The sequence below is a fragment of the Meriones unguiculatus genome, chromosome 3, assembly GCF_030254825.1.
Source record: "Meriones unguiculatus strain TT.TT164.6M chromosome 3, Bangor_MerUng_6.1, whole genome shotgun sequence".
Taxonomy (NCBI): Eukaryota; Metazoa; Chordata; class Mammalia; order Rodentia; family Muridae; genus Meriones; species Meriones unguiculatus.
Window position 1 is genome coordinate 54,933,101 of NC_083351.1, and position 23,651 is coordinate 54,956,751.

General features: G+C 46.5%; 1 pseudogene; it reads left to right on the top strand.

Moving 5' to 3' along the window:
• Positions 1-278: 278 nt before the first annotated feature.
• LOC110546143 (serine/threonine-protein phosphatase 2A catalytic subunit alpha isoform-like) lies at positions 279-3,905 on the top strand (annotated as a pseudogene).
• Positions 3,906-23,651: the final 19,746 nt, after the last annotated feature.

A 23,651-nucleotide genomic window follows, 5' to 3' on the forward strand; every position in this document is an offset into this window, starting at 1 on the left:
AACCTTGGATCTAAAGAGTAGAGCTGGAGCAGAGGAGTGGAGAGAGCTCAGTCCAGGGATGCAGAGGGAATGATCCTAAAGACCTTTCAGACCATAGTAACAGTCATACACCTGGCCTAGAAAGGCAGGGGGTAACATGTCACACACCTATTTAAAGATGGCTGCGGCTGCCGTGGAGATGACCGGGTCATGCTATAATTCATCCACGATCCTAGGAGTTCTAGGAGCAAAAGAGTGAATATTTAAATATCATCTATAAGCAGTTGGGGGCTGGGGAGATGGTCCAGTCTGTGAAGTGCTCGCCACACAAGCAAGACCTGAGTTCTCAACCGAGTTCTGGGGGTGCAGATACAGAACACGCCAGGGCTTCTGGCTACAGTCTAGCTGAACCCGCCAATCCAGTAAGGAACCCAGACTTCAAAAATAAGGTGAGAAGACGCTGGGGAAATCCCAGTGTCGGCCCCTGACTACCACGTGCCTGTGAGCATACACACGCACACACACTTTGATGCACACGCTAAGGCATGTAGCTGAGCTATACAGTGCTTGTTGAGCGGGTGTGAGATCATGGGTTCAATTCCAGCACTGGGGGAAAAAAAACTTAAGATGAAGACATGACTGCCCCATAGCCACTGAAGCCACAGGAACCTGAAAGCCACAGCCACAGCCAGGAAGCTTCAAACCAGCATTACCAGCATAACATGGGGCAGGAAGGGCAGTGTGGAAGGGATGGTGGTGGGTTTCATTGTACCCCAAGGCTTGCCGGCCAGTGAGGGCTCCTCACGGTGTCAGGCTGCAAGGTCCTTTAGCTGACTGGAGAATGCAGGCAGCTACGAAAGAAGGTGTTTTTCCTGAGGTCGCAGAACGATCTGGAAAGTTTTCTAAAAATTAGCTGTGGTTTTGTTCATGTTGTGAGCCAGGATCCTAATAGGTAGCCCAGGCAGCCTGGAGCTCATGATGCTCCTGTCTCAGCCTCTTACATCTTGGGATTGCGGGTGTGAGTCACCTCACCTAGCTGGTTTTGTTTAGGAAAAAATGTATTTGTGACAGGAGCAGTATGCAAATCTATCTAGTTTGTCTCTATTTCTTAAAAACACTGGCTGTATGTAAATTACACACAGGAAGCCATAGACCCTCAAGGTAGCATCTAGCTCTCCAGTTCAAAACTCTTGGCCAACATCTCCTTCTGCAGATACATGGCTGAGTTGAATTTTTTTATGAAGGAAGACTGAATAGGATTTTTCATAAATGCCTCTTTAGTAAGTAGTTGAGATGGTTTGACCAACTGAAACCTGTAAAAGGTGTGTCCAGGTTGGTTTTAGGTCAACTAGACCTAAGTGAGAGTCGCCAGGGAGAGGGACTCTCAACTGGGAAAATGCCTCAAGAAGATCTGCCTGCAGGCAAGTCGTTAGTGTATTTTCTTGGTTAGTGATGGGTAGGGGAGGGTCCAGCACCATTGTGGGTGGTGTTATGCCTGGGCTGCTGGTCCCATGAGCGATAAGAAAGCAGTCTGAGCAAGCCATGGAGAGCAAGACAATAAGCAGTACCCATTCATGGTCTGATGTATGTGGTGATTAATATTTACTTTTGGTTTATCTTTTAGAAACGCTGCTGTTAATCCTAAACCAGCTGTATACCCAAATCACCACACAGAGACTATGATTTATTTAGTTAACCTAGAACACAATGCTGAGCAATAGTTACTCCATCCTAAAGCTCCAAGCCCTCATAGTTTTCTAACATTTAGATTTTCCCATTATACTTGCTTTTTGTGAAATGTTAGGTCTGGTTCATTCTCCACGTCTTTCCAAGACCTCTCCTCCTCCTCTGTCTCCCAGCTTTCTCCTCTCTTCACCTTCTCTGCCTCCCACCACTTCCTGTCCTCTGGCTCCTCCTCTCTCCTGCCTACTCCCTCCTCTTCATTGCTCAACATTGCGGCTAATTGTTTTATTTTGGATGTTTACACAAAGTTGAGACAGGTGATGCTTAGAATAAGTGTCACAATGCAATATCCAGATTGAAACCAGAGAGTGGGAGAGAGAAACCAGCATTTGAATGAACAAGGGTAAGGTGTAGACATTCCAAAAGAACATTATACCAACAATGGTCTCTGCTGTGTTTCTGCCTCCAGGTCTGGAGTCCCTGCCCTGATTCCCTCAGTGACTTGAGGGTTGTAAGATGAAGTCAGCCCTTTCTTCCCCAAGGTGTTTATAGTCATGGTGTTTAGAAACCCTACCTAAGACAAGATGCCTGTGACAACTTCCCACCAACTTCCTGTGTCCCTAACACAGGACACTTAAGAAGTAAAGAAAGGCTTATTTCATGCACTTTGATGGTCCCAAGTCCATGATCTGATAGCCTTTGGTGTGTGTGACAGATGGTGGCAAGCCATAGCAGGAGTGCCTGGAAGACAAGGAACAAGAGAGAGAGGGCCCGCCCCTTCAAGGCTATACCCTCAAAAATCTCAGTGCCTTCCACCAGGCCCCACCCCACAAATGCTCCACCACCAAGGCCAGATTTCACTTACAGTGGGCTTAAGGAGATCACAATTAAACCACACCTAAACTGCAGTGGTCTTGATATGGACATCATAAGCATTTAATCTTCAGAAATAGTAGGCAGGTCCCGGTGTCCCCAGGCGTCTTGGCTTCCCGAGCCCTTGGCTTGTAAAATGATGACAACTTTGGATGATATGCTGCACATTGTAAATAACCTGAAACTCTGGAGAGGAAAAGCCATTTCAGAGCTAAGACATGTCTGCATGAACTCCAGTCTCAATTAGTCTCAGTGTGAGCCAGCCATCTCAAGCATTAACACCTGGCCTTGGGAGGCAATTAAAGGAGAAGCCTTTAAGTAGAACCATTGAGGTATAACCCTCAAAGTAAGATGGCTAAATCCATAAGCAGTTTCCTAAGGGAATAGGTGAGAGCACCGTCAGCTTCTAATTCTAAGGAAAAATAATAATAATAATAATAAATTAACCTGATGAGAAGTTATTCACCAAGGAGCTGGACCACTGGAATGAGTGCAAGCAGCTGAATGAGTGCAAGCGGCTCTCCAAGTCCCAGGTCAAGAGCCTCTGTGAGAGGGCTAAAGAAATCCTGACAAAAGAATCCAATGTGCAAGACATCCAATGTCCAGCTGTGCGTGTGGAGATGTGCAGGGGCAGTTTTATGACCTCATGGAACTCTTTAGAATGGTGGTAAATCACCAGATACAAAATTGTATATGGGAGATACGTAGACAGAGGATACTACTCAGCTGAAACAGTTACACTGCTTGTAGCTCCGTAAGGTTCCTTATCGTGAGCGTACCACCATAGCCAAGGAACCCAAGAGCAAGCAAATCACACAAGTTTATGTGTTCTACAATGAGCATTTAAGGCAATACAGAAATGAAAAGGTTTGGAAATGCTTTGCAGACCTTTCTGAGTATCTTCCTCTCACTGCCTTGGGGGATGGGCAGATCTTCTGTCTGCCCGGTTGTCTGTCGTCATCCATAGACACACTGGATTACATTGGAGCACTCAATCGCCTACAAGAAGTTCCTCAGGAGGGTTCAATGTGTGACTAGCTGTGGTCAGATCCAGATGAACGTAGTGGCTTGGGGATATCTCCTTGGGGAGCTGGTTAGACCTTTGGCCAAGATATTTCTGAGATATTTAATCATGCCAATGGCCATGTTGGTGTCCAGAGCTCACCAGTTGGTGATGGAGGGATATAACTGGTTCCCTGACTGGAATGTAGTAACGATTTTCAATGCTCCAAACTATTGCTGTCGCTGTGGTAACCATGCTACAATCAAGGAACTTGACGACACTCTTAAGTTCTTTCTTGCAGTTTGATCCAGCACCTCATAGAGGCGAGCCATATGTCACTCATCGTACCCCAGACTACTTCCTGTAGTGAGAATTTAAACTTGTACAGTATTACCATGAACCATATATTGACCCAATGGAAATGGGAAGAGCAACAGTAACTCCAAAGTGTCAGAAAACAGTTAACATTTAAAAAAATCTTGTTTTCACATGGGCCAAAAGATGTGCCATATAAAAATACAAAGCCTCTTATCATCAACAGCCGTGATCACTTTAGAATGAATCAGTTCATTGCACACTGACGAGACATTGTTGGTCAAGGATCCAGCTTCTGGCATAGCGCTCTTTGTAGTTCCTTTTGCTTTCTTGAGAGACCGCAGGTAATAGGATGTAAACGTTAACTAACACCTGTGAGTCCAGTTGACTTCCACTTAGCTGCAGCTTACTCAGCATGACTGTGGATGAGGACTGCAAACAATCACGGGCCCTTAACAAACATTTTAAAACAAGGACCACGGCCTCCCCTCTTGTTGTGTTTCTTTTCAGGGACACCATTTACTTTAATTGTGTGATTTGTCTGCGCTCAGTTCATCCCTTTCTCAAGTCTCAGCCCCACCTTGTTCTTTGTTACTGTCAGAGGACCTGGTGAGTGGTTTTGAACAGTTTCCCTCCTGTTAGCTGATGTTACAGCACAAGTCACCGCAGTGTTTTCCTAAGAAACTTGAGAACTGAGAAAAAAAAACAATAAATTAACCTACACACCGTAGAAATCAGCCTGGTTGCCAGAACACTGAATCATGCTTTCCCTACCTCATTTTCATTATAACAAAAATTTTCTAATATTGTTCAACAAATAAATGTAAACTAGAAATGTGTCTCTGATCCATACTGCCCGGGACAGAGTTGCTGCCGTGGTACAGAGGTGTCCTTGTTCAAACACCCACCCAGCCACCACAGAAATCTCTAGGTAATTAGGGATGTACCAACAACCAAGTGTAAGGCAAAGAGTGCAAAAGGGAGAAACGACAGCCAAGAGGAAGGAGAGCCAACAGACAGCATCAGCTCCTGAGCACCCTTTACTTCCCACCCTGCTCATACTTTCTATGGAGAAAGTGTTCTTCCCTCTCCACAGGCATCTAGATACGTGGATATGGCCCATCCACTAGGAATAAGGAGATAAGAGCTTACACTGGGTGTTTCAGTGTTACTAGAACAACTTAAGAGAGGAAGGATGTACTGGCTTCAGAAGTGTGGCTCTCCCTTCCTCCCGGGACCATTGGCCACAGGTCCCCTGAGACAAGGGAGCAGAAGTGATAAACTGGGGAGTTGGTGGGCCGTGAACACAAATGGAAATGATGACTTTCAGGACCAGCTTCAGGGAGGCAGATCAATTTTATTCAGGGTGAAGGAGAGTTTTACAGGACTTTGGGGACGGGGTAGGGATTTCCAGGGTGAGTAAAGAGCTTTGGCTGGAGGGCTAAGATACTGAGGTGCCTCATTTGCATGGAGAGGCATTCCAGGAATCCCAGGTGCTCTCTGAACAGGTTCTTATCAGGAGAAAGAGGGTTGGATCTGTGATTTCTCTAAGTACTAGGCGACCTTCTTCAGGTTGAGGGTGTGGGCCTCCAGCAAACTGAGAGAGCGCAGGAGAGAAGGCAATTCATTACCTGGAGTTTGTGCAAACTTTCACAGTAGGTTTTTAGCCGGCCCTTGGAGGATGCTGTGCTCCCTCAAAAAGCAGAGGAGAGAACAGAGTGCCTCTGGGAGCCCCAAGGGAGCTAAGGAAAAGGCCAGAAGAGTCTCAGCAGAGCACAGATCTAGGAGGGGCCAGCAACATGATGCTCCCATCTCGTGTGTGACACTGGGACCCACCCGGAGCTGAAGAGTCTCTTCTTTAACTGGTGATTGAGTTCTGCGCCAGGCACTTCCAGGCTCTTGGTATCTTACTCAAGAATGAGTCAAAAGTACAGAGGAATTTCAAAAATAGCAAAGTAACCTTATTCAAACAACACTGTAGCACAGGGCAGCTACACTATCAAGAGTGGTGACAGCAGGGTCACTGAAAGTATTGAAGGGCCCAGGCTATCTCCTAGGACTTCTTTTATGGACTCTAAAGGGAGAGGTTTCACTACTAGGGGCCTAGTTTGGGTGATTTTCTACTTTTCTCTTCTATGCATATTTGTTCCCATAATGTATCTGATTTTAATCGTAAGCACAGCCATATACATATGCATGAGAGAGCAGGGAATTCTCCTTACCTGTTCACTTAAAGGGCATAGTTCGCCTTACTAGGAGTACACCCAAAACTAGTTCAGCCTGCCCATTCTTGTACTCAGTGTGATCTGCCTGTGTTTGGTAAAGGTCAAGCAAGAAGAAACTTATGCCATTGTTCACAGCTCGATGTGCGTGTAGCTCCACACAGGTGAAGGCCCCAGGCTGCCGACGTGCTACTACACCGTTCAGTGAGAGGGTGTATGCACAGTACAGGCAAACCAGGGTCTCAGACTGTTAGGTGCATTGTTAAAAGAGGGATGTGCCCATAGACCAAGCCGAGTGGAATCCTATTCATTTAATTGTTCCATAGGCATGCCCGCCTCACTGGGATAGCTAGGATCACCACAAAGAGTCATTTTCTGTTCTACAGCTGTGACTCCATCCCAGCATGCAACGGTATCTCATCCTCACAGAGGTCAAGTTGGGAAGGGGGATCAGACAGAGAACACTGAGGGTAGCTTATCTAATCTTCTGCCCCAGAAAGCTCAACACCCAAGTGACCATGGCTGGCAGCTGGAGACATCGAGGGCCTGATTTGGGATAGCACAAAGTCCAGGACAGCAACATGGACCTCCTCTAGGTGATGGGCTTGGAACCGGAGTCCAGCGCTGTTCACAAGGAGTCAAAAGGAAAACAGCTGGATGCTCAGTGTCTTTCATAGCACATGGCTGGAGGAGGAAACCTCCCCCAGAATTCTTTGCTGCTCTGTGTTTACCTCTTGCTTTTCTTTCTTATTGCAAGGTGTAGGCCTGACTGTCATGAAAATGTCAGCAAGCTATGGTCTATTTATCCCTTTTCAGCCCCAGTGTCATCCACATAACCCAAACCTACGCTGTCCTGCTTTGCTTTCTGTTGCTGATAAAGACCACGCCCGGAAGTAACCTGGGGGAGAAGATGGTTTATTTGTCTTACATTTCCCCGACACAGCGCATCATGGAGGGAAACAGGCGCCGGAATTCAGGGCAGGAATCCAGAACCAGGAACTGAGCAGACTGGGGAGAACGAACGCTGCTTACTGGCTTGCTCCTTGAGGCTCACTCTGCTTTCTCATCCAACCCAGGACCACCTTCCCAGGGGAAACACCTACAGTGAGCTGGATCCTCCCACATCAATCATTAATCAAGAAAATGCCTCCAGATTTGCCTACAGGGCAGTCTGATGGTCCTCAACTGACATTTGCTCTTCCCATATGACTGTAGCTTATGTCAAACTGACAAAAAACTAAACAGCACAATTGACCCCTTGTCAACTTGACACACAAACATATCACTGTTAAATCATAAAAAAAAAATCACCATGTGACCTAGAAATTCCAGCCTTAGATATATAACCAAAGGAACTAAAAACACATTTTAAACAAAAACTTGCAAAGGGTGATTCTTCACAGGACTTCTCACTGTAAACAAAATAGAAAAACAACATCTCTAGATGAAGAAAGAAATGAAACATGGAACATTCGTCATAAAAATAATGACATTCTGATTCACGATAAGCATGCAAGAACCTAAACCTTGCACCATGTCAAAGGATCCAGACATTTAAACAGAATCACGTGGCGTATGATGGCATTTACAGAAAATATCCAAAATAAGAAAATTAAATAAAAACATAACACAGAATGATGGCTGCTAGGGGCCAATGGGGAACTGGTGAGTGACTGCTAAAGAGGCAGTTTCCTGATGGGATGATGAAAACACGTCAGAACTAGACAGAAGTTGTAGTACGACAGCATTCTCAGTGCACTGTTAAATTCCTCAACCCGAAGTGGTTAGATCTGTTACGTTCATTTAGTCGAACAAATGGGGAAAACTAAGGTGGGAGCCTCTTCATGCTCACCGTCCCGGATGCTTACAGCCACCAGCCTTCTGGATGCCAGGCTCTCAGACCCGTCCTAGGACACAGGAGGCAGCCGGGACACTTCCCAGTGCTCGCTAGTGAGGGAGATCAGCAGCGTGAGTTTCCAGCACAAGCCAGCAGCGGGCTTCCCCATCATCCCCACAAACACCCCCCAAAGCACATGCTATCTGTGGGGCGCAGGGGAAGCCCCGACTGTTTGAATGTCTGGACCGGTGTGTGTTGCTGACATCAGATGCCCTGTCAAGAACCCAGACCATGCAAAGCCTCCCTGATCTGAGGGTGAGGCTCAGACAGTGGTCAGAACTTCCCCTGGTCCAAGTGTCAGTGTGGATCGTGTGTGCAGAAAATGTCCACCATCGCTTTCTCCCCAAGATGTTTACAGCTGAAGACTCGTCCCCTGCAGAGAAAGCTTCCACCAAGAAACTGTCTAACCCTCTCCCCTTGGTCAGCTAAATATCATAGACCCTGCCTCCTCACTTACGTGTATGTACTAACTGCCTCCTTGATCCAGCTGTATATGTGCACCCTGCCTCCATGGTTGTCTGTATGTAAGAACCTCACCTCCTGTTCCACTCTATACAATAAACATGCAGAGCTCCTCGGGTTGTTGTAGTTTCTCCGTCAGAGCGCCCAAACCAGCTGAACCCAGATTTTCTGTCAGTCTGTTCCATTTGTCTTCTCTTCATTCCCTCAAGGCCCTAGTTAGTCCAGCCCAGGAGCCATCCTGGATCGTCCCTTCAACAGGTGAGAAAACCCAAGCACAGAGCATGACAGCACTGTGCCCCTGTTCCCCAGCTAGGAAGTAGGAGAGGGGGCCTGCTCTCAACACAAGCTCCCTGTCCATCTCAGCAAGGCTCAGGGGACAAGAGGCCCTCTGTACCCCTAAGGACCTCCCTGTGTTCAGAACCATTGTTCCCTCATCTGTAAAATAGAGCTGCAAGACGGTAAGAATTTGCCAAGTAGTGTAAGAAAATACCTACTATACTTCATCGAAAAGTTCCCCGTGGACTAGAGAGATGGCTCAGTGGGTAAGGTGACTGCCACCAAGCCTAACAAGTCGAGTTCAATCCCCAGGACCCATACACGGAGAAAGGAGAGAAGTAATTCTTACCAGTTATTCTCCGCGCACACGCGCACATAGATAGATAGATAGATAGACAGACAGACAGACAGACAGATAGATGTACTTTATATTTTCTTCAATTATTCATTGAGAAACTACCATATACGAGACAGACAACATGACCTGTTTGTTTTGTGTTTTCCAGTTAGTACTCTTCTTTTTGTGTTCTTTTCCTAAGCTTTTGTACATGTATGTACTATAGGTAAAACATGTTCTCTCATGCACACACTTCTCTTTTACCTTCTTACTCTCCCCTCTCTTGCTGGTCTCTTTCATGTCCTAAGCTTTGTTTTTGGTTTGGTTTGGTTTGGTTTGGGGCTTTTACAGGGGTGAGGGGTTTGGTTTTTGTTGTCATTTTTAATTTTGAGACAGTCTCACTCTGTAGACAAGGCTGGCCCCAAATTCTCACGCCTCCTCCTTCAGTCTCCTGAGTGCTGGATAACAGGCCTCCACACACAGCTTAGCATGTACTATTTTAAAGTAGGTTTTTATGGTGCAATGAAGAGAAAAATAAACTTCCAAATACCAGAGGTGTTCACGCCAACAGGAACAGCAAGAAAGCAGCAGCATCACCCACCATTAGGGGTCTTATCTACTTAGAGGGTGATCTTTCTGAGGCCTTAACCCTGGTGCTTAAGCTGAGGGAGAAGCAGGAACTTAGCTGGAGGAAGAGAATGCTTCAATGAAGGGGCAAGGTAGGTACAAAGTCCCTGAGCATGAAATGAGGCCGACATTTGAGCAGGTGCCCACGTGATATACCAAGACACCAAGGGGATAGAGGAGAGCTGCCTGCTGACTAAGCCAAGCACACAGAATAACTCGTTTCTTCCCATCTCTGCAGCTGCCTCTTCCCCAACTCTATGTGTCCCTGGTTCCTTCCAGCCTCCACCTCCCTACTGCAGGACTCCACAGAGACTTGTTCAAGAGGTGACCAAGGTCAGGTCACCTTCCACTCACTGACTTCTGCTGCTGCCTGGGTTAGCTACAGGCAGCCCAGCCAGTCTGCCTCCAGGTTGCTTAGCAACCTGACGTCATCCCCTGCTGCCAGATAAAGGCAGAGGCCGCCACCTGGCTCTCTCTTCTCTTGTATTCTCTGCCTGTTCCTCTGCTGGTCTGTCTCCCTCCCTATTTCTCTCTCCCACACTGTCTCTCTCCTGGCTCACTCAGACTGTAACTCCTCTCCCTCTCTCCCCTGCCCTTTCTGCAATGAACTTCCTTGTACCCCACCTGTTGTGTGGCATCTAATATTAGTATCATAATGCCTGGTCCCTTCATGGTGGAGTTCTTCTTCCTCCCCTGACAGGTGAAAGAAGCCACTCATCCTCAGCTTGGCGTCAAGGTAACCAGGAATCAGCTGATATAAGAGAAGGTGCCTCAAGCTCCCTGGTGACTCAACCGCCAGGATCTAAGCCAAGGCTGGGGAACGAGTACAGAGAGAACTGCATGGGTTGGAATGTCTCTCTTAGGAGTTTGAAATAAGAAATTAATTGAGAATGACCAGAAGTTGAAAGGGAGCCTATGGGGGTGGGTGGGGGTGGGACACAGAGAGAGAGAGAGAGACAAAGAGAGACAGAGAGAGAATAGCTACAGAATAGGAAAGAGAGGCCTGAAAGCACCCAACTTTACAGGAACAAGAAGTGCTTTGAAAATCTCAAGTTCTCGTGTCAGCAGTGGCATCCAACCCAGTTCCTCCTGTTCTGGCTACACACCGCAAGGCTGTCACTGGGAGAGCAGAAGGGTAGGAAACAGTTCTGTTTGCTGGTGAAAGTAAGAGGGCAGGCAAGCAGGCAGGCAGGCAGGCAGGAGTTCAACATCACATTGAAAGTTCAGACCGTAAAGCTGTCAAACAGAGATGGCCAGCCCCCGAGCAGAAAGAGCCCACAACCCAAGAGTGCTTTCAACATACAATGTCATTCAGTTGGGGGTAGGGGGCAGAGGCTAAAGATGGTGAGCAAACAACCTGAGTGGTCACACCAGCTTCTCACTCTGTAATAAAATAGAGAAACAGTAATGAACCCAGGATTGACTCATCACCAGCTTCCCAATGACTGTCACTTGGCAGTGTGGTCGTTTCCCCCGTGTCATTCTTTCCCTGCAGTGTTTTTTGTTTGTTTGTTTGTTTGTTTTAATTACCTGAGAGTCAACCAAAGTCCCAGATGATTTTGCGAGTTGGCCAGCTGGTTAATATCTATATATCTATGACTTCTTACAGGGAGTTGTTCAAACCAGGACCCAAGCAAGTTCCAAACATTAAATTGTGTCGATAGACCCTTAAAGCTTACAGCAGCTGAGCATGATGTGGCATCCCTACAACCCCAGCCATCAAGAGGTGCCACACAAGGGTCAAGAGTTTCATAGGAGCCTACACCACCTAGGGAAACCCTGTCTCAAATATAAATATGTAAAGCCTGGTTAGAGCTGTGATAGTTTATTCACACACTTTGTCAAATGCCATTTGTATACCTTGACTTGGTAAACACGAAGTCACATGTTTTGAGGCCCTGTCAACTCTGAATTCACATAAAGGCAAAAGAAATCTTACAAGCAACATCTGAAACATCAGGAGCCACCGAATCACATTAGGTTCACAGAGGCCACAGGGTAAAATGTCCGGGCAACTTACAACAAACAGGTATGATGTGATCCTTGAAGAGAGTCAGACCTGAGACCCTTCAGATGTACTATTCAGAAATGTCTTTTCAAAGAAACCTCAGGGATGGGATGTTCTGCCATGCCATGACAGTGGCCTGTATGTTAGCAAAAGCATTTGTGCTCCTGAAAGGGGATGGTCATCACCTTGGGTTTAAGTCTGAGTCTTTGGCATGATGACTGCCATGCTACCAACCAGGTATGGCATTCCTGTAAGACTGACTCTGCGTCCAGGTGGCTACCAATGGTATTAATGCAAGATGGAAGAGGATTCTGGAATCGGAGAGATGTTAGACACAGACAGGGACAAACAGGAAGGCTGAAGAGAAAGCTTAGGAAGCATGTGTCTGTTTACCAGTTCTCACAAGGTGACAAAGGCAGAGAGGGCTGGACAAAGAGAAGGCCAGAGCAAGCTGGGAAAGCACAAGGTGTAGGCAGAGAAGCCATCTTTTCGAGCCTAATTACCGGTTTCCTGGAGATCACCGCCCTCAAAGGCCAAGCCACTGGAAACGCAAGTTCCGGAGAAGCTGCCGCCTTCTCATGACTTTACCTAAAGAAGGCTTCCCAGCCAGCTGTGTGGGTCACCCATGCTATGCTCAGGAACACATCGGAACAACCAGCCTTTGTTCCGTTCTCCTGGAGCAGCCAACAGAGCACAGGAGTTGTTGGTTTCACAGGGGATCCAAATCCCAGCAGCTTCACCAAGGAGAAAGTGGAGAGGGCAGAGAAGAGAGCAGAAGGCGGCGCCGGCTGGTGTGCCCATTAAGTCAGCTTGTTTGGAGCGACTTCGGATGGTGACGTGACGGGGGCATGTAAATGGTCAAAAAGCAATTGAGACCCTCTCCCATCATTCACAAAAGATGCTCAAGGCCGGTGCCTTTGAATGCTGTTTTAGTAGTGGCCTCATACAATACATCTTAAGGCACATTTATACTGTGTTCACTGTGCATTCAACTGTGGCCACTTCAAAGGTTTAGCCAAGTATTTTATGGCCATGGTAAAGGGTTCTTATTGATTTAAATTACAAGCTTGGCTCCTGTCAGCTCCACTTGAGGGCAAAAATGCAATAAAATATCCCCCAGCACAAGAGACAGACATATCGCATTGAAAATCTTCTGAGATCCCTCTTGCCATAATCACTCTCAATGATATTTATTTATATGGGCAAGGTTATCAGAGAGATTTGTCTGCAGACTCTAAGCTGTGGGGGGTTGGTTTGGGCTTGGGCTGTGTTTGCTTTTTAAAGAAATCTAGTTCTGACCCCAGCCAAGGAAAGGTCATAAGTACGCTGGGTCCCTGAGTTTAGTAGCTTCTACCTCTTCCTGACTGCTGATAGAGTGGCTTGTTCCAAGCACAGTGACATTGACATACTGGCCATCACAGTTGAGGGATTATGGTTTTCAGCCCTCTGATCATTTGCATACCCAGCAGGCTGGATTCAGATGAATGAGAGGTGTCAAGGCATGAATGACAAGCCTATCAAGGCGATGGAAGGCTGTCTCCAGATTAACTGTCAGGGAGACAAACTTCACTCTGGAGACAGACAAGCACGTGCATTCCCCTGGAAGACTGAGAAATTGAGAAGACTCTGAAAGCTGTCAATATGCAAGGCTTTTTATGCCACTCAGTAAACCCGGCAATGACCAACAACAAAAGAAGCCGCCTGGTGCCGAGACAAGATGCAGAGAGCCAAAAACGAGATATTCTGGTCTGTCTCATTCCTGGTTCCTTTGTAATCATTTGCCTGAAACATAACGCAAGATAGAGCTAACCCCTGGACATACACAGAAAATAGCAAATGACTATTATGTATCTGACATTTGAAATAACATGTTTCTGGAGGGTTGGCATTACAAGAGTCATTTCACTTCAAAATGTTATTCCTAATGTAATTTTTTAAAATTCATAAGAGGCACTTGCTAGAATTCAGTGTAGCACTAAAGTCACTCAGAAGACAGAGGTCAAATTCATTTCATTTCTTTTATGTTTTCTTCTCTCTGCTAGATGAAATAAATGATTAAGCCTAGAACACTTGGCAGTTCCGCGAATGTGCTCCGTGGCACCATTACAAGATCGATTTTCTCAATACAGGAGTCTTTCTAGGGTGCACATTGCTTAGCTGACATCTGTCGCCGTTGTCATGGCAGCGCACTCTCCAGCATAGTGAGAGGTCAGGCCTGACAGGGAAGGCCTCGCCAGCTCTACCCCAGTCACTTCAAGGTTAACAGCCAATGGACCAAAGAAATAGGCAATTATAGTACAGTCAATTCCGGTTAAGGAATTACCTGAGAAGTAAATATGTCTGATAAGTGGATGGAAATGAAACAGCCAATGCCATCGATGCAATCCCATAATATCAATACCATTTTGTGGTGCTGTTTGGTTGTGCCTTGGAAATTCTCTACACCCAAAGAAATCTAGCAAGAGAGAAGACGAGAAAATTTCCATTGTGCTGCCATTAGCCTCTGTATTGGAAGAGCAGACTCCCACGGAGGGAAACATGAGCAGAAGAACAAAGCTTCTTCAAGGGACCAGTGAAGAGAAAGCCCTGGGTCCCCAGCTTCATTGTTTTAGTTCCTGATAGTTCAGCTGCATGCGTAAGCACCCCAAAGAAACCGACCTTAGTAGTTCTCCTTACCGATTCCTATTTACTAGTGAATGACATATTTACTAGTGAATGACATATTTACTAGTGAAATAGTAGTTACATGTTTATCATTCTTTAGGATAAAAAAAAAAATCCTTCCTACAGTTTCAATAACCTTAAAAAAAAAAAATACCAAATTATTGCCAAAAAAAATCCCAAATCGTCAAAATGTTAGAATTAATGCTTTCTTGTATGCATTCCCACTAACGCATAACTTTTGGTAGACAAAGAAAAGGTATCGTTTTAATAGACATTTGTTGGATAGAATTACGAAAACGAAACTAAAATACAAAGATTCTCAATTACAAGTTGCATAGCCAGGGAATCCGGCCACTGACGATGTCTGCCGCTGGTAAGCTGGTAAGCTGGTAAGCTCTGAGAGTCTTTATAGCATATGCTCACATTACCCACTCCTGATTAAAATCTACACTTAGCGCGAACAGACCTTTGAATCTCAGCACACACCTAGGAGAGCCAATGGCCTTGGCTGTGAGACTGTGCTAAGAATGAGAAAGGACGAGTATGTGCTTATGTTCATTCACGTGAACATATATAATCAGTGTGCTGACTCCTCTCACATTTTTGTAAAAATTTCTCAGCATGGAGCAAAGTCTGAAGCCTGCGGTCCATTTGATCACATCAAGAGGTACAGTTTGTCCACTTCTCTCCCTTAGTCTCACTTATCTACCCAAGTCATCCATGTCTGGGAGGGGCTGCTTTAGCTACCCACCGGTGACAGGGCAGCTTTCACCAGTGGCTTCGTCTGAAAACTTAGCAGTACTCCGGAATCCTGTGTGTATGCAGGCCTTAACAGCCCACCCAGATTAGCTTGGGTGAAAAGGATTCTCTTGTAAGATTCGGCGGGTGGTCCTGAAGAGCTGGAAATGTGGACAGGAAGCAATATATACACAGCCACATCGGAACCAGGCCTGGAGCTGAAGTCTGGAAGCTGCCCAGGACTGTTCTTGGCCATGCGTGACTTGTCTCTGCCATGCATGCCTTCTCGCTTCCTCTACCTTCTGAGCAGCTTCCGCCGCCTCCAGCACAGCCCAGCTTAGCATGCCCCTCGGTTCTGGCACCTGCCTCATCCTATGTCTCGCTCGGCTTCCCAATATACTGATATCCCATGCCTCCTAGGAACGGCTTGAATCAGCTTAATCCCAATGACATGTTGGTTCTCCCAAGGTCAAGTGTCCAGTTGGATTTAATGAGCTGAGCTGTGGGTAGGAGCAAATAAGGAGCTGAACCAGGTTATGTAGTTTTTGTTTTGCTTTCTGTGTGTGTGTGTGTGTGTGTGTGTGTGATGTATACAAGTGTTTGCCTGCATGTATGTTTGTGTACCATATGTGCAGTACCTGCAGAGGCCAGAAAAGAGAGCTGGATTCCTCCCCTGGAATTGGAGTTCCTGTTAGTGAGCCACCATGCGGTGCTGGGAATAAAACCCAGGTCATCTGGAAGAGCAGTCAGTGCTCTTAACTGCTGACCTATCTTTCCAGCTCCTAGGTCATGCAGTTTAAACAAGACTGGTACAGGCACACTCTTGAACAAGATCAGGCATACTAAAATGTCCACTACAAGAAACAAAGATAATTTATGAATTTAGAATTCCCCAGATTCCTTACATAGTTATTCAATGAAATAGTCATAAATAAGTCTTGTGTTGCTTTGGGTATTGTCAGAATCAAGCTTGTTGTGTAAAAAGACCACTCCTGAGGTATCCCAGAAGCAGAAAGACACATGATATAACATACTCACTTGTAAGTGGAATTAGACATATAATATAGGATAATCATACCAAAACCTATACCCCTAAGGAAGCTAATCAAGAAGGAGGACCCTGGGTAAGATGATCAATCCTCACTCAGAAAGGCAAACAAGATGGACATTGGGAAGAGGGAGAAAACAGGGAACAGGACAGGAGCCTACCACAGAGGGCCTCTGGAAGACTCTACCCAGCAGGGTATCAAAACATATCCTGAGATTCATAGCCAAACTTTGGGCAGAGTGCAGGGGATCTTATGAAAGAAGGGTGAGATAGAAAGACCCTGAAGGGACCAGGAGCTCCACAAGGAGAGCAACAGAACTGAAAAATCTGGACATAGGGGTCTCTTCTGAGACTGATACTCCAAACAAGGTCCATGCATGGAGATAACTTAAAACCCCTGCACAGAAGTAGCCCATAGCAGCTCAGTGTCCAAAATGGTTCCCCAATAATAGGAACAGGGACCGTCTCCGACATGAACTCACGGGCTGGCTCTTTGATCACCTCCTCCTGAGGGGTGGGGCAGCCTTATCAGTCCACAGAGGAAGACAAAGAAGCCAGTCCTGATGAGACCTGATAGACTAGGGTCAGATGGAAGGGGAGGAAGAACTCCCCTATCATTGGGCTGGGGGAGGGGCATGGGTGGAGAAGAGGGAGAAAGGGTGGGATTGGGAGGGGATGGGTGAGGGTACTACAGCTGAGATACAAAGTGAATAAACTGCAATTAATAAGGATAAAATAAAAATTTTAAAAAAAGACCACTCCTACACAAAGCTACAGGACCCCCTCCTTCCAGTTTCAGGTGGGAGAGGAATGAACACAGAACAAGAAACATGCCTCCACAGTGGTCCTTTTCCTGCCTTGCACCTTCTGTTGTGTTGTGCTCCAGCTGAACTGGGCTTTTTCCTGTTTCCTGTTCCCTGTGTCCCATCCTCTCCTTCCCCCATGTTTTCCTCCACACAGTGTTGGCACTCCATCTTCCCTCTGGGTTACAGCTATAATTAAATACAGGGAACACCTGGATGCTTCCAAAGACTAAGCAGGAAGAAATGAACGGCCTCTGGAAAGGAGGTGTTTTTATCAAGCAGATAGCTTAAGTGGCCATTGAATGTCACTCGTTAAGGAGGAAACATGCATGGTCTGTCCTTGAGGGCCAACTTCTCATAAAGTTTCCCCTTGACTATCTGGGTGAAAAATCTATATTCTCTCCTCTGGGGAAGCATTTATTGTCTCTATCACACCAGCTGCGAGAACTTGTAGATCCTACCAATGACAGGCTTCCCACGCCCACCTGAGTCAGCACACCAGCATTAAGCCCTGCCCCCAGGAGGGCACAGGGGCCAGGAGAGCCAGGATCTGAAAAAAAACACGCTTCTAAGCTGTCAGTCTCACCACCCAGCAGATTCTTTCAAGAGTGTTTGGATGAAGAGCAAAAATAAAGGCACAGATCACCGCAGCCATCGTTGAGACTTGATGTACATGTAGCACTCCAGGACCTATAAAGTCTATGGACATCAGGTTCTCACTTCACATGGACCCCATGGAGTCAACTGGATGTCGCCTCCACTGTTCTGAGATGATTGTGTAGCTCGGCTTTCAAAAAGCTAAATGAATGCCCTCGACAGCTGGCAAATGACTTATCTCCAGGGTACCCTTCCTTGGTCAAGGCCATACATCTCAGGCTTGTTTGGATACTGCTAGGCTTGATACAGACCTGCAATTCACTGTGTATTACAATAACAATTCAGACAATTACTTTCTATGCTCTAACAGAGGGAAAAGAAAAATCATGGTCCTTTGAGGGCTCTCTGCTTGCTCATCATCTCCAATCAAAACTGAAGATTATCGTTATGGTTTGAATTTGAAATGTCCCCACAAGCCCATGTGTTTGAGCACTTGATCCCCAGATGGTGGCACTATTTTGAGAGGTTCTGAAACCTTTAGTGCTGGAGATAGAGCACAGCTGGAAAAAGAGGGTCTCGGGCAGGGCAGGGTCGGGAGGAGGGGATCCTTACAGTTACTGTCTAGTTTGGGTTCCAGCTTTCTGCTCCCCGATTGGTGCCATGGAACAGACAGTCACTGATGCATTGGCCACCGTGGAGGCACCAGCTACCATGCCTTCCTCACCGTGATAAATGGTGGCCATGAAGCAAAATAAACCCTTCCTCCCCTGAGCCGGTTGGCAAGATAATAAAAGTTACTAATACGAGTCCTACAGCAGAGAAGGAGGTTAACGCCTTTCACCCTTTGTGTAAATCACGCTTGGAGTATTTTTACAGGATTATGCTGTGGCCTTTCCCCATCCCCTGGCCCCATCTTTTAGCCAATAGGTAAGATAATGAAAGAGATGGATATTCAAATAGTTAACGCAATGGGGTAAACTCCGAGAACAAGGTGTGTATTCAAGGAATACACACTCCATCCTCAGCGCAGATAGCTACATTAGTGACGTTCGTAACAAGTTACTCCAGACCACAGGTGAAATTCGTGAACTCTTTCCTAGCCGTTTCTATGGCTCAGGAATTCAAAGGTTACCTGAAAGTTTCTCCCGAGGTTGCAGTCTAACAGCTCATGTGTTTTTGAGGATGAGGCCTCGGTTTCTCTGCTTCCTCTCGCATTGATTTCCCCATTAGACCTGCTTGAACATTCTCATGAAAGTTCAGCTGGCTTTCTCCAGAATGAAACACAGGATGAGGGGTGGGGAACGAGGCTGGAAGGAGAGAACACCAATGTCTTTCATGTTTTAATGTGAGAGAGGCTATTCTATCATTTCCTGCTAGGAGCTGGGCCTGACATCACAGGCCTATAATCTCAGGGTACAAACTCTGGATGCTAAGGCAGGAGGATTGCAAGTTCAAGGCCTGCCTGTATTTCACAGAGACTCAAAGCCACTTAGTGAGGCTCTGTCTCAAAAGAGCAAAAACTTAAATCCCAGGTTGGGGTGTAGCTCAACGGTACGGTACTTACCTAGCCTGCACAAGGCTCTGGGTTCAGTCCCTCTGCAAAAACAGAAACAAACAAAGTCACTAGGTATTGCCTACACTTAACAGGATATGGCAATTTGCAGGACTGCTGGAGGCCACTCCACAAATGCTTCTCACACAAGCCTGAGGGCCTGAGTCAAAGCCCTAGCTCGCACTAACAGCCAGGCACATTGTCTATAATCCAAGGAACTGGAAACAAGTGGGCCCCTGGAGCCTATTGGTCAGCTAGCCAAGGCAGGCTGGTGCTCTCCGGGTTCAGCGAGAGACCTCGTCTCAAAAATTAAGATTGAGAACAGTGAAGGAAGACACCAACATCAACCTCTGGCTTCCCCGGTGTTTTAGTTACCTTCTGATCACTATGCTGAGGCATCGTGATCAAAGCAACTTATAGAAGACTCTATTGGGGAGTTACAGGTCCAGAGGGTCTGAGTCCATGGCCATCGCGACAGGAAACATGGCAGGATGCTGTCTCCTAGCCCATCACCCAGCCCACCGGTAAGGTTTGCATGGTGAACTTACCAATACAATTTGAGTCTGCAATGTTTCCAGTGAAGGGGCCTACATCTCCAAGCAGGTCCTCTCGTTCTGCGGAGGCGCCGATTGCATCACTTCCGGTATTCTCATTTTCCCCTCCCCGCTTCTGTAGAGAACTGAATTCACCAGAAGGTATATGTCTGGATTGTGGTTTACATTAATTACGGGGCAAGTTTTGATTCCCACTTTGGAACTCATTCCATAGGCCAAATCTTTGCAGACTTTCTTTTCTTTCTTTTGACATTAAAAGTGATCTACTTCCAAGTGAAATGTGTCTGCTTTGACTTAGAAAGAACTTAACGTTTAGGCCTCATAATGGGTTTTTATCTGAAGAGCCCTATCTTATACAAATGAACAGTTATCTGAAGTATATTGCTGTTAGTCGTCTCCGACAATGTGTTTACTTTTAAAGACAGATCATAAAGAAAGACTCCAATTATTCAGTTCTACTTATAGCCAGTTTTCCATCCTGATTAAATATATGTCTGCACAGACAAAAGGAAAGAGAGAGGTTGAGGATCAGAAATGCTGTGTAAGGCCTGTGATTGATCTGTACAGTTTGGACCCCAAAAGCATAATATTGTTGATCCGGAAGTGTGAGTGTGTATCTTACTCGCTCCCACTGATTTCTTCAAAAGCACACTGGTGATGTCAGCATGTCCCGACAGTGCTTCTGTGTCATAATTAGTAATTTTGAACAGCCTTTGGGTGGTCAACATGCTTCCCCAATGCCAGGAAACCCGCGCAGCTGCCCCGAGGAGTAGTTAGTTCTCTTCCGGTCTTGTCTAATGCCAATAGCACCACTGATGTCCCAGATGACATTAAGTTCAGGGTCAGGATGCCTCGATGCAAGGCATCTCTTTCCCACGCTGCTTTCTTTGCATGCTACCCAAGAAGGAATGTTTATATCTTGCTTCTTAAAATTTCTAAATGAAACCAAAGTTCTCAGTGAGAGCTGTGACGGGACGGGACACGAGCTGCTTGCCTGACACCGAGTGGGAAGAGGAAGTTCTGCCCTCGGCAGCAGGATGACCAGTCACCCATGGCTGTCCTTATTACCGGCTCATTTAAGCATGAGGTTTATAGCAATAGCTCAAACTCCAGCGTCTACATTTCCTTGACAAGTTACTTTTCCTCTCTGGGCTTCTATAGACACCTGTAATCCCAATGCTTGGAAGGTAGAGGCCAGAGAACCAGGGTAGAAAGGTCAAGGCCAACCTCGGCTACACGAGACCCTGTCTCACAGTGTGTGTCGGGGTTGGGGGAGGGTGTGAATGAGAGGCCAATCCAGGCCAACCTGGGCTACATAGTAGAACCTCGACTCCAAAAGCTAACTAAATAAACAACAGCAAGAAAAAGCTACCCAGTAAATCATGATCACCTACACCTTTGCAATGATTACTGGAGTCTCGGGACAGTAATGAAATTATTTCTTAGTTTGGGCAGGCAGGTGCGTAAACATCTTATTACAAAGGTTTACAACTCGTGTGAGTTATCACATTCAAAACTGTTGAACGGAGAAAAAGCTAGGGAGCCCCTCCCTTGTGTAGAACTTCATGAAGCCTGTGTATCTCAGGCGGTCTGCCCAGCACCTCACCCGACATGTGAGGGCTTTTTCCTGTAGCTACTTCTCTCCCTTGAAGTACAGTGGGACAGTCCCAGCCTTTTGTGTGTTTTCTAAATATACGTCGTCGGCATGATATGGCTATCTCTCCTCCAGAGCCTTCCCTACCTGCCAAGCAGAGAGACAGAGGAGGGATTGCTTTCCCAGCTTCACAGAGGAACTGGCCAACCTGTTCCTGTTCACTTTGACGCCTTATGCCAGGGACACAGCCTGCTTCCTTCAGGCAGCTTCTCTTCTGGTTTACACTCCAGGGTCCCTGATGGCCGCCTTGATGTCCCCAACCCCATCCACAAGCTCTTCCGAAGGCCAGAGAGCTCTTTGCTTGAACCGGAGAATGTGATAGGGCCTGATGCCTTGGAGATTAAGACCCGGCGCTCTTGGCCTCTGGTGATGGGTCATTGCCTAGTCAGCCTTTGACTCTGTGAGTACTGTTTACGGCACCTGTACTAGCCCAAGAGAGCCGAAGGCCCTCTCCAGCCCAGCCCTCACATGCTACGAGCCCAGCCCACCCAGGTCGGATCCCCGCTCCCACCAGCTGCCCACAGCTCTTCTTTGCATTCTTTATTTATTTCTAAGACATGGTGGGGTTGGTGGGAAGAGGAGAGAGAGGAAGGAGGGGGAAGTGATTTTTCTTCTTAATAGGTTTTTCTCTTCTTGCTCTAGGTGGGATCAATGCTGGTGGGATTGAACTCACTCCCTCAGATCCCTTCTCTCCAAGCTTCTTCCTCCCACCATAAATAATTCAGGCCAAATAAAATAATCATGTGCTGGTAATTACCACTGTCCTCCCCCCCAAAAAAAAAAAAAAAACAAAACACATGCTATTCCTGAAATGCTATAGATTGCCCCTGGAGACCTGGGAGGCATCATGCCCACCCCTACCCCCCACTCCCCAACACACACACACACACACACACACACACACACACACACCACTGTGGTGATGGTAAAGCCTGTTGAGGCTGGGCTGTGTGCAGGTAAGGTTGGGACAGCTGTTCGGTGGTCATTCCTGAATAGAAAGGTGATCAAATGAGTTCTCCCGCTTCCATGGAAATGGCCTGAGTGCAGCACACACCACCAAGGGCTTTATGGGCTGTATGAGGAAATTCTCTTACCGCTAGTTCGTTTCCAGCACTGTGCACAAGGGTAGAGCCTGTATGCCCAATGTAAATCAGAGCTGCCTACCTTTCCTATAGCCTCAACCCTTTTTTATTTAACAGCCATTTTCTCCTGAACTTGCAGGTAGCAGTTTGCAGTTAAAAGAAAGTAGATAGACATCATGCTATTTTAACATAACACATTTTTTTTCATCTAACATAGTTAACCATCTACCTATTCTTTTTGAATTTATTTTTTACTTGTTACAACTTATTCACTTTGTATCCCAGCTGTAGCCCCCTCCCTTGTCCCCTACTAATCCCTCCTTTCCTCCCACCCTCTTATCCTCCATGCCCCTCTCCCAGTCCACTGATAGGGGAGGAGGACCTCTCCTCTGACTCTAGTTTATGAAGACTCATCAGGACTGGCTGCATTGTCTTCCTCTATGGACTAGTAAGGCTGCTCAAAGAGCCAATCACTGAGTTCATGTCAGGGACAGTCCCTGTTCCCATTAATAGGGAACCCTCTTAGACACTGAGCTGCCATGGGCTACATCTGAGCAGGGGTTCTAGGTTATCTCCATGCATGGTCCTTGGAATATCAGTCTCAGAAAAGACCCCTGTGCCCAGATTTTTTGGTTCTGTTGCTCTCCTTGTGGAGCTCCTGTCCCCTCCAGGTCTTTCTATCTCCCCCTTCTTTCATGAGATTCCCTGCACTCTGCCCAAAGTTTGGCTAGGAGTCTCAGCATCTGTTTCTAGACCCTGCTGGATAGAGTCTTTCAGAGGCTGTCTGTGGTACAGCCTCAACATTTTGTACAATTTCTTTTAATTGTTTTTCGTTTGTTTGTTTGTTTTGTTTTTTCATCTAGAGGTCTTGCCTCATCAGCAGCTAGGTCAGGTACTGTGCGATACAGTTGAATGAGAGGCACAGCACAAGAATGGGCATCCTCAGTTCTAGAGGAGAAAAGGGCTGTCTTTCTCTCTCTCTCTCTGTCTCTCTGTCTCTCTCTCTCTCTCTCTCTCACACACACACACACACACACACACACACACACACTTGTTGTTTAAAAAGAGGGGAGCTCTCCTAACAAAACCATGTGTGAGCAGGGTGGAATGGGGGCCATGAGGTAAAGGCATCTCATTTCGGATGCTGGTCATTTACCAGTAAACATGCTTAGTAATGGATCTTTGTAGAAAGATTCTCTGCAGGCTCACCGCCTTCATGGAGAATTAAAGGGCCAGCAACAACTCTAGATGAACACCATCAGGTCGTGAGCTGAGGA